We start from the raw sequence: 8,608 nt of genomic DNA, 5'->3' as shown, positions 1-8,608 counted from the left end.
TGCACTCCTCAGTAATTCTTCCGTTGATGATTAATTTTGCATATTGTTCTGAATAGATGGCATTTATTCCTTTACAAATATTTTCTCCCAGTCTGATTTCTTCCATTAATTTTTTCATAAACTTCCAGGACACGTTGTCAAAAGCTTTTTCAGCGTCCACCAACATAATAGCTGCTGGTTTATCAATGTTAATATCCAAATATTCTAATACATTAATCACACATTGTCAGCTTGCCAGCTGCACACGTTGCTGCACTTAGCAGAAAAACACTCCCGGCAGCCAGCCATAAATTCCTTTCTTTATTTTCTTCAGACAAGATTACATGCCGAATAAACAAAGTGACCCCTCCCTCGAGACCAACAGAGCCAACGGCTCAGCCCCTTCCGTTTCCCCCTGTGACGTGGATCCCCATCTCTCTGAAGCACCCCTTCCTCCCCAGACTCATCCTCTTCTCTGTCTTCTGAGGAGGACTCAGTACTGAGCAGTGGAGATCGTTCCCTGTATCCTCTAATTCTTTCCTCCCTCGCTGCCTGCAGTTCCCTGACACACATCTAATATTGGATTGCATAAATCGTCCGGGAAGAAATCTGGTTTGATCTTTATGAATTATCTCTTTCGGCACCATTTTTAATCTATTTGCAAGAATGTCTGCAAATATCTTGTAATCGTTATTTAGCAGTGCAATGGGTCTGTAATTGGCCATGTTTGAGGCATCTGTTCCCTGTTGGTGGATAAGAGTAATAAAGCTGTCCTTCCAGGTTTTCGGTAGCTTTCATTAGGTCTTTCATGGGAAGAAATAATGCTTGTTCTAACTTTTTATAGTAATTAGCTGGGAGACCATCTGGGCCTTTCCTAATTTTGATCTCTGTATAGCTTGTTGCACCTCCATAGCTGTTATTGGTGAGTTCAAAATTTCAATTTTTTCCTTAGGTTAGGTAGTTTATTTTTGCCCAAATAATCAATTATTTTCTCTAGAGTCTCTGGACCTTCTTTATATAGTTTTCCCAAAAAAACTAGCAAAGTTTTTACTAATTTCCTTCGGTTCTTGGATCCATTTGTCTTCAGTTTTAATTTTATTGATAATTCTATCTTCCTTTTTCTTCTTTAATTGCCGGGCCAGAAGTTTGCCAGGTTTATTTGCAAACTCAAAATTTCTATGTCTCAACCATTTTATCTTCCATTCTATCTCTTCGTTTATTATCATGGAGAATTGCATCTGTAAAATTTTTATACTTTGCTTAATTAGTTCATCATCTGGTTTTTGGGAAAGGGTCCTTTCCTTTTTTCTAATTTCCTCCCAGATCTCCATTTTCTCCTCCTCCTTTATTTTCCTTTGGAATGCGTTTTGTTGGATAAAGAAGCCTCTTATGACGGCTTTACCCGCGTCCCAAACTTTCTCTAGATCTACTCCTTGATTTAAATAAACTTAAAATATTATTCTAAGATTTGCTTGGCCTTCTGTACAGTTTTTTCATCATTTAACATACTCTCATTAAGTTGCCACCTTTTAACCTTTTCTTCTTTTCCTTTAAAGAGTTAAAAGAGACTAAACAGTCAGCCGGACAGTTATTTGCTTTTGCTGCATTAGATTTGACTCTGAATGCTTTTTCTATTTTTTGTGCTACTTCTGCTTCTTCTAGGTCTAACCAAGCTGCTAGCTCTTTTGAGTTTTTTCCCCCAGTTATTTCTTCTGCGTCCTCTGTTAGTCCTCTGAATCTTAGGGTATTCTCCCTTCTCTGCATTTGCAACATCGCAACAGAGTCCAGAGTTGAATCCTGCTGCGCTTTCAGATCTGCTGTTTCTTTCCTTATCTTATCACATTCCCTTTTCGACTCTCTATTTTCATTTTGTAATTTTTTCTGAGCTTCCTCTAGGTTCTGTGTTTTACCTTTAAGGTCTAGCACTATTTTCGTCAGTTCTGAATTTTTTTGTACTAAATTGTTGACCTAAGTTGATAACTCAGCTGTTATTTTCACATTTTCATCTATTTTAACACCCATTGAAATAAATTTTTCTTCTGTTGCTTTTGCCTTTTCATTTACATTATTTTTTAAATCTTGGATATCTTTCTTCAAACTTAAAATTAATTCTCTCATATCTAGTGGTTGATCCATGTCAATTACAGAAGTTCTCCTGTTTTGTGAGACTGAAACTGCCACAGAACCTGACACAGTTGTTTTTTTACCAGACATCACTAAGAAATTCAATTAGCTCACAAGGTAATTTGTTCTCTTTCTTTCTGTCTTACAGACTGAATATCAATAAAATTCAATCTTAATGCAATCGTGACAATATTTCCAATGTGATAATTAATGAATGTCAATTAAATTCAATCTTTCTTAATGCAATCACGACAGTTTTACCAATCTGATAATAATCTCTGGCCTATGTATCCACTAATTCTTTATATTCACCAGTTTCACTAAATATATTTAAAATTGATTATGGACAATTATCTAATTAGTGACAGCCAATCATCAATACAGAACTATCACAAATTCATCAGCTCAAATAAATATAATAAATAATTGCAATCCTTGCGTTCACTTACTCATTCAGGGTGATAGATCATATATACAAATCTTTAAACAGGTTAGCGGTTCAGTTAATCAGCACCTTACAACAAAACTAATGACATCTGATGCTAATATCAGCTGCATTAGCTACCAATAGATGGCGAAAGGCAAAGCAAATAAAAACAGAAAAAACAGCAACAAAAAACAAAAAACAGACACAAGACAAAACCACACAAAAACACAACCAGAAAAACAACAGAAGTGAAACAGAGAAACAAAACAAAACAAAAAATACCCCCCAAAAAAATTACAAAAGAAAGAAACAAAGAAAAGATGGGAGGGTAAGAGAGAAATAAAGCAAGAGAAAGTAATAATAATAATGCTATTTATAATTTATAATTTGTAAAGGAATAAAGAGGGGGAAGAAAATATGAAAAGTATATATAAATAATAAGAAAGGAGCTGGTGAGTATTTTCAATTAATAATGTACAATGCAATAATATTAGGTACTATTCTCTCTAGATGTTACTCTTCCAGAGGCAACAGGAATGCTATTCCAGTAATGGGGTATAAGGTCTATAAAATTTTATGAAACCTTTTCTCTTTCAGCAGATTATGATGCAGTGCTTTGGTATCTTCACTAGTTGCTGATCTTGCAAAAATCCCTGTAATTGATCTTATAAGTCTTGTTAGAGGAACGTCTTTTTCGAAAGAGTGCAAAATTTTTATTCACCAGCTGATGTCGCTGTTTGAGTCACTCCCTCTCTGCAATTTCCAACCCTCTTCTCAATCTATGTCAGTCTATGTCAGTCTTATACAATTCATTTCCGTTCCTCAAACCAGGAAAATGTTGGTCTAAGAAAATGTCAGAGCACGTGAGTCAGCAGAAGTACTCTTAGCCGTTGTAAAATTGATTTATACTCCGTTGAGCGTCCATGGTAGTCCACAGCCAACGACAAACAGAAATCCCCGGAAAGGAAAGATAGCAACACTTCGTGGGAGAGGGGAGGCTATGCAAAGTTGATTACAAAGTTATAAATCTGCTTCTTTTCAATTGGTTTTGGGATTCTGGTGAATTTGGTAATGATTTGATTGAAGTCTCTGTCTGGCAATTTTCCTTTTTCATGAATTCCTTCCTTCTTGGGTTTCTGGTATCTCACTTTTGGTTTTCACATTTCTCTTAGTTTTGCTACGTTTCAGGTAGTTTGCTTACTTTTTGGAATTATCGAGTCTCATAAAAATGAAGCAATATCATTAGAAGCTTAAAAAGCATGAAAAAAAAAAACAAAAACCCAGGCACTAACCCTAACCCTGAACGTCCACCTATCCCCTCCCTAACCCTAATCCTGATATTCTGGTCATCCATCTTGGGGATAACAATCTGGTGAGGTAAATTCAGTTGAGATCACTAAATATCAGCTGTGCTTCCTCATCCCTGAGTTTATCATAGTTTGGTTTGGAATGTTGTAGAGGTGCTTATGGAGTGGGGGCAGCCTTCCTAAGAAGGTGGATGGGCAAGACATAAAGCTAATCATTCTACAACGATGTTTGTGTTTGAGAATGTGGGTGCTTATATCCCTCATGGCAGAATTATGTTCTGTGCCCCACAGTTGTATAGACCTGGTGGTATGCATCTTTCTGATTTGGGTTGTGACATGATTCTTAAGGATCTGCAAAGAGCTCTGTTTGAGCACTTGTGTGTTTGTGGGTGGAGGTGAACAAGCACACCTGCCCAGACTTAATTTGATTTGGTTTCATTGGTCAAATCTGACTAGTTTTGCTGATCCTCAAGTTGTTATATTTAATAAATACAACCTATTTATCCACTTTTGGTTGTCTGGACTCTTCCTCCTGATGTGCTAGGAACCACTCCCTTTGTGGGGCACTGCAAAATGTGTGGTTTTTACTGTAAACATTTTGCCAGACTTTGGCCCTGATTTGGAGTGAGTCAGACGACATTGGGTTTTTGGGTGACCTCATGACCCCTGTCAGTTACTTGGTTTGTGGGGTGCTGCAAAATGCTACAAAACTTTTGCCAGACTTTGGCACCAGTGTGGAGTGAATTGGACAATGTTTGGTTTTGGATATTAATTATGCACCCCAGTTTGATGTATCAATTACTCTGTTTGTGGGGTGTTACAAAATGTGGGGGTTTTGCTGCAAAACTTTTGCCAAGCATCAGTTTTGATGGGATCCCAGATTTGGGGGTTTGTAGTTAAATGAAGCGTTCTTTCAGTGCTTCTTGGGAAATGTGCAGTTTCCGTCAGATCAAACTAATACTACTGGATAAAATTATATGGTTGTTGATTATCAGACAATTCTCCCATTTATCAAGGAAAACGTCTGTTATGGGTGGCTTTTGCTTGGTGTGTGTGACTGTTGACAGACAGATTTGAAAAGGAACACAGCTTCCTCTGTTTGTCTCACAGTAACTTACTGGCTTTTTTGATTATGCAGTCGGCTCGCCCAACACTTCCAGCTGGATTCCGAGGACAGGAAATGATTCTGCTAAAGGCTTTCTGTGAATATAATTCCAGTTGATTTGTTTTAATGGTCACATAAAGGCACTTTCTTTGGTTATAAAATGATGTTGTGAGTCTTATATCTGAGCAGTCAATAAACTCCCTCCCCCACAGAAACGCTTGTCTTACTTCTTCTTCTGCTTAGCATCCATACTTACATGTTTGTTTAAAGAAAGACTAACCCCACCCCGAACCCCACCTCCAGCTTTCATCTTATTATTCTAGTGACTAGTCAGTGTTCATAGCAACAGTTGCTTTTGTTCCTAGACAAACTGCCCTGAAAGACAGTTACTATGAACTACATGTGTCTTCTTGATATATAAAGTTGTTGCTAGTTTCTGCAAAACACTTCTTTATCTTTCAACAAGAAATAAATGAATAGGAGGCTGCCCTAAGGAAGAAGTGTGATTGCATCTGGAATATCAGACTCTCTGTATTTTTATTTATTTACTTGATTTAGGGGTGGCCACTTCACCCCCTGGCTATGCCCATGTCCCCAACTAAGTGATCCTGCCATGCTGTGAGCTACTACATTATCCTGCACTTTACAGAACCTTCCTTAGAGAATAAAAAACTGAGGCAAATTTCCAGCCTAAACAGGCTACACAAAAAAAAAACAGCAGCGATTCTTTATGTTTGACTTGTGCTTGAGCGCCTGATATCTCAGAAAATCAACATCAGTGTTGGGGTGGATGGGTCAGGGCATTTCCAAAATGTTATGATAGATGGAGCCATGGATGTGGCCAAGGGGGGCCTACTAAATAAAAATAAATAAAAATACATAGCTAACTGAGGTTCTGACCCCCTAACAAAAGGCCTGCCCCCACTAACAAAAATGCTGGCTACGCCCATGGATGAAGCCAACTACAGTGTAGCATGTGTGGGCCGTGGGGGCACAAATTTGTGGCAGGGGGCACAAACAGGTGCCCCCAAAGCAGGCTCCCTCATTGGTGCCTGGCTCTGTGTGAGAAGGAGCTGACCTAAGCTGCTGTGCTTCTGCTGGCCAGAGTTCTGTCCTTATGTTAGGCCTGACCCAGGGAAGAGAGCAGGAGGGTGGGTGGCCACAGTGCACCTCGCTCCCAGTCACAGCAGCAGCTCCGCCTCCGGGTCACGTCTGACCTGGCGCACTCAAGGAGCCTGAGCAGCAGCTTCCCTGCCCCTCTCCTCCCCTGGACAGGGGCATGTGGGGCATGCCCCTCTCCCCTCGTTGAGTTCTGCAAAGGCAGCCTGAGACTGAGGAGGAAAGAGCTCACTGCTCATGCCAACCCTAGAGAGGATGTAAGAAAGAAGCAGGCTGTTGGAGGACAGCAGAGAAGCAATTGAGCTTGGTGGAGCAGTGCCCCAGTCCCCCTTAAGGATGAGCCTCCACTGACAGGGAGCAAGAAGGAATTTTAAATGGGGAACTGCAATATTGGCATGGGAACTACAATAGCTCAGTGTTGCAATTTGTCTACCCTACTTAATATTTACCATTAAGGAAAGTATAAAGTCATGGAGTAAATCCATTCAGCTTGTTGATGTGAAACAGCAGGCCTCAATCTGATACTGCAAGTGTTATGGAATTATTGAATATTCAGAAGTATACCTCTCCACCACTCCTTAGTCAGGCTAGTTTTGGGCATTTATGGCAAGATTATCCCAAGTGGAAAGGAATAATATATTTTCACTTTTATGTATTCAGTGGTCTGTCTTTGCCTGAGCTTGAGCCTGGACTAAGGATTCTGAGCTCCTGTGATAATTTGATAACTTGATTTGATAAATGATGTCCAATCACAGAACATTTCAGGATTTGGGCCTCTGCCATTGGCCCTTGAACTCTGAGTCGTGATTTGCAGCTTGGAAGTTTAGATACATAAGCGTAATAGGCCATATAGTAACAATTGCAAAGCTATCTACTCGAAACTACTTTTCAAAAATTAGATACAGCTTCTTATAATGCCAAAATCAACATCGCATGCACAGTAGTCTCTGCTGCTCTGCCCCCCCAATAATCTTGGGCACCCCTCCAGCAGAGCGCCGCCGCCGATCGCGCAGCTCTGCTCCTCGGCTCAGCTTCCCTCTCGCCTTGATGTCACGGCGCCCAGCTACGGTCTGTCCACCCCCCCTCTCCACCGACACCACCCCCAAACACACACACAACCTGCCCAGCGTGCTCCTAACGAGCGCCCACCTGCTAGCCTCAGTGTGGCTTCTCTGGTTCCTATTATGAATGTGATTTCTGCCTCTCAGTGTATAGAAGGCATCGACAAGGGTGTGTGCCCCCTTTCTTTCTTTCTCTCTCCCTCTCCCCCCTTTCTCTCTCTCTCACACACACCACAGGGAAAGGCATGTGCTGGGAGGTGGGCGGGGGGAGCGGGGGGTGAGGGGAGAGGCGGCAGCAGCAGCGGGGAGTAAGGGAGAATAGCGATATAAAATCAATTGCGGCTGGAGGGTGAGCGAGAGTTTCAGCTGGGCTGTAGGGCGGGCGGTGAGGGGGGGAGAGTGTGAATCTGTGGGGAAGGCGAGAAGGAAGGAGGGAGGGATAGGGGTGAGATTGAGAGAGGGGGAGGGAGGAGGGGTGGGGGAAGGAAGGAAGGAAGGGTTGGAGGAAGAAGGGAAAGAAAGAAAGAGCAGGGAAGGGTTGGAGGAAAGGAAAGGAATGAATGAAACAGGAAGCAATGAGAAGAAAGGAAGGAAGGAAAGGGTTGGAGCAAAGAAAGGAAGAAAGGAAGGAAAAAGGAAGGGAGGGAGGGAGGGTGAGATTGAGGGAGGGGGTGGAAAAGGAAGGAAGGAAGGAAGGAAGGAAGGAAGGAAGGAAGGAAGGAAGGAAAGAAAGAAAGAAAATGAATGAAATAAGGAGCAATTAGACGAAGGAAGGAAGGAAAGAAAAAGCAGGGAAGGGTTGCAGGAAAGGAAAGAAAGGAATGAAATAGGAAGGGAGGAAGGAAGGAGCATCGAAGGGTTGGAGGAATGGAAGAAAATGAATGAAATAAGAAGGAATGAGACGAAGGAAGGAAGGAAGGAAGGAAGGAAGGAAGGAAGGAAGGAAGGAAGGAAGGAGAAGAAAGAAAGAAAGAAAGAAAGAAAGAAAGAAAGAAAGAAAGAAAGAAAGAAAGAAAGAAAGAGGGGAGCAGTGGAAAGAGGGAGGGGAAAAAACAGGAAGGAAGGAAGGAAGGAAGGAAGGAAGGAAGGAAGGAAGGAAGGAAGGAAGGAAGGAAGGAAGGAAGGAAGGAGTACTTAGGCTATGTCTCTTGGGACAGGTTAGCTGAGCTCCTGAGCAAGCGCCCCGTCCCCGCCTGCCCTCTTCGCCCCTCGGCCCCGTCTGCCTCCGCCCCCGACTGTATCAGGACCCCCGCCTCCTCCCCACCTGCTCCCTCGCCAGCCAGCCAGCCAGCCAGCCGCGCGCCCTAGCCGGAGAGCCCCGGCCGTCCCCGTCGCGCAATCGGCTGGATCTCCCTTCAGCAGGCCGTGCTCACAACTCGGCCCAGGGACCCCCCAGCAGCGGATCTCCGGCCCAGCTGAAGAATCCGGCAACAAGCCCCCTCCTCCCCAATCGCTCCGCCAAAATACGCTCCAAAACCCCCCAGAT

The sequence above is a fragment of the Podarcis bocagei genome (assembly GCF_964188305.1).
Source record: "Podarcis bocagei genome assembly, chromosome: W".
Taxonomy (NCBI): Eukaryota; Metazoa; Chordata; class Lepidosauria; order Squamata; family Lacertidae; genus Podarcis; species Podarcis bocagei.
This window is presented reverse-complemented; position numbering follows the sequence as displayed.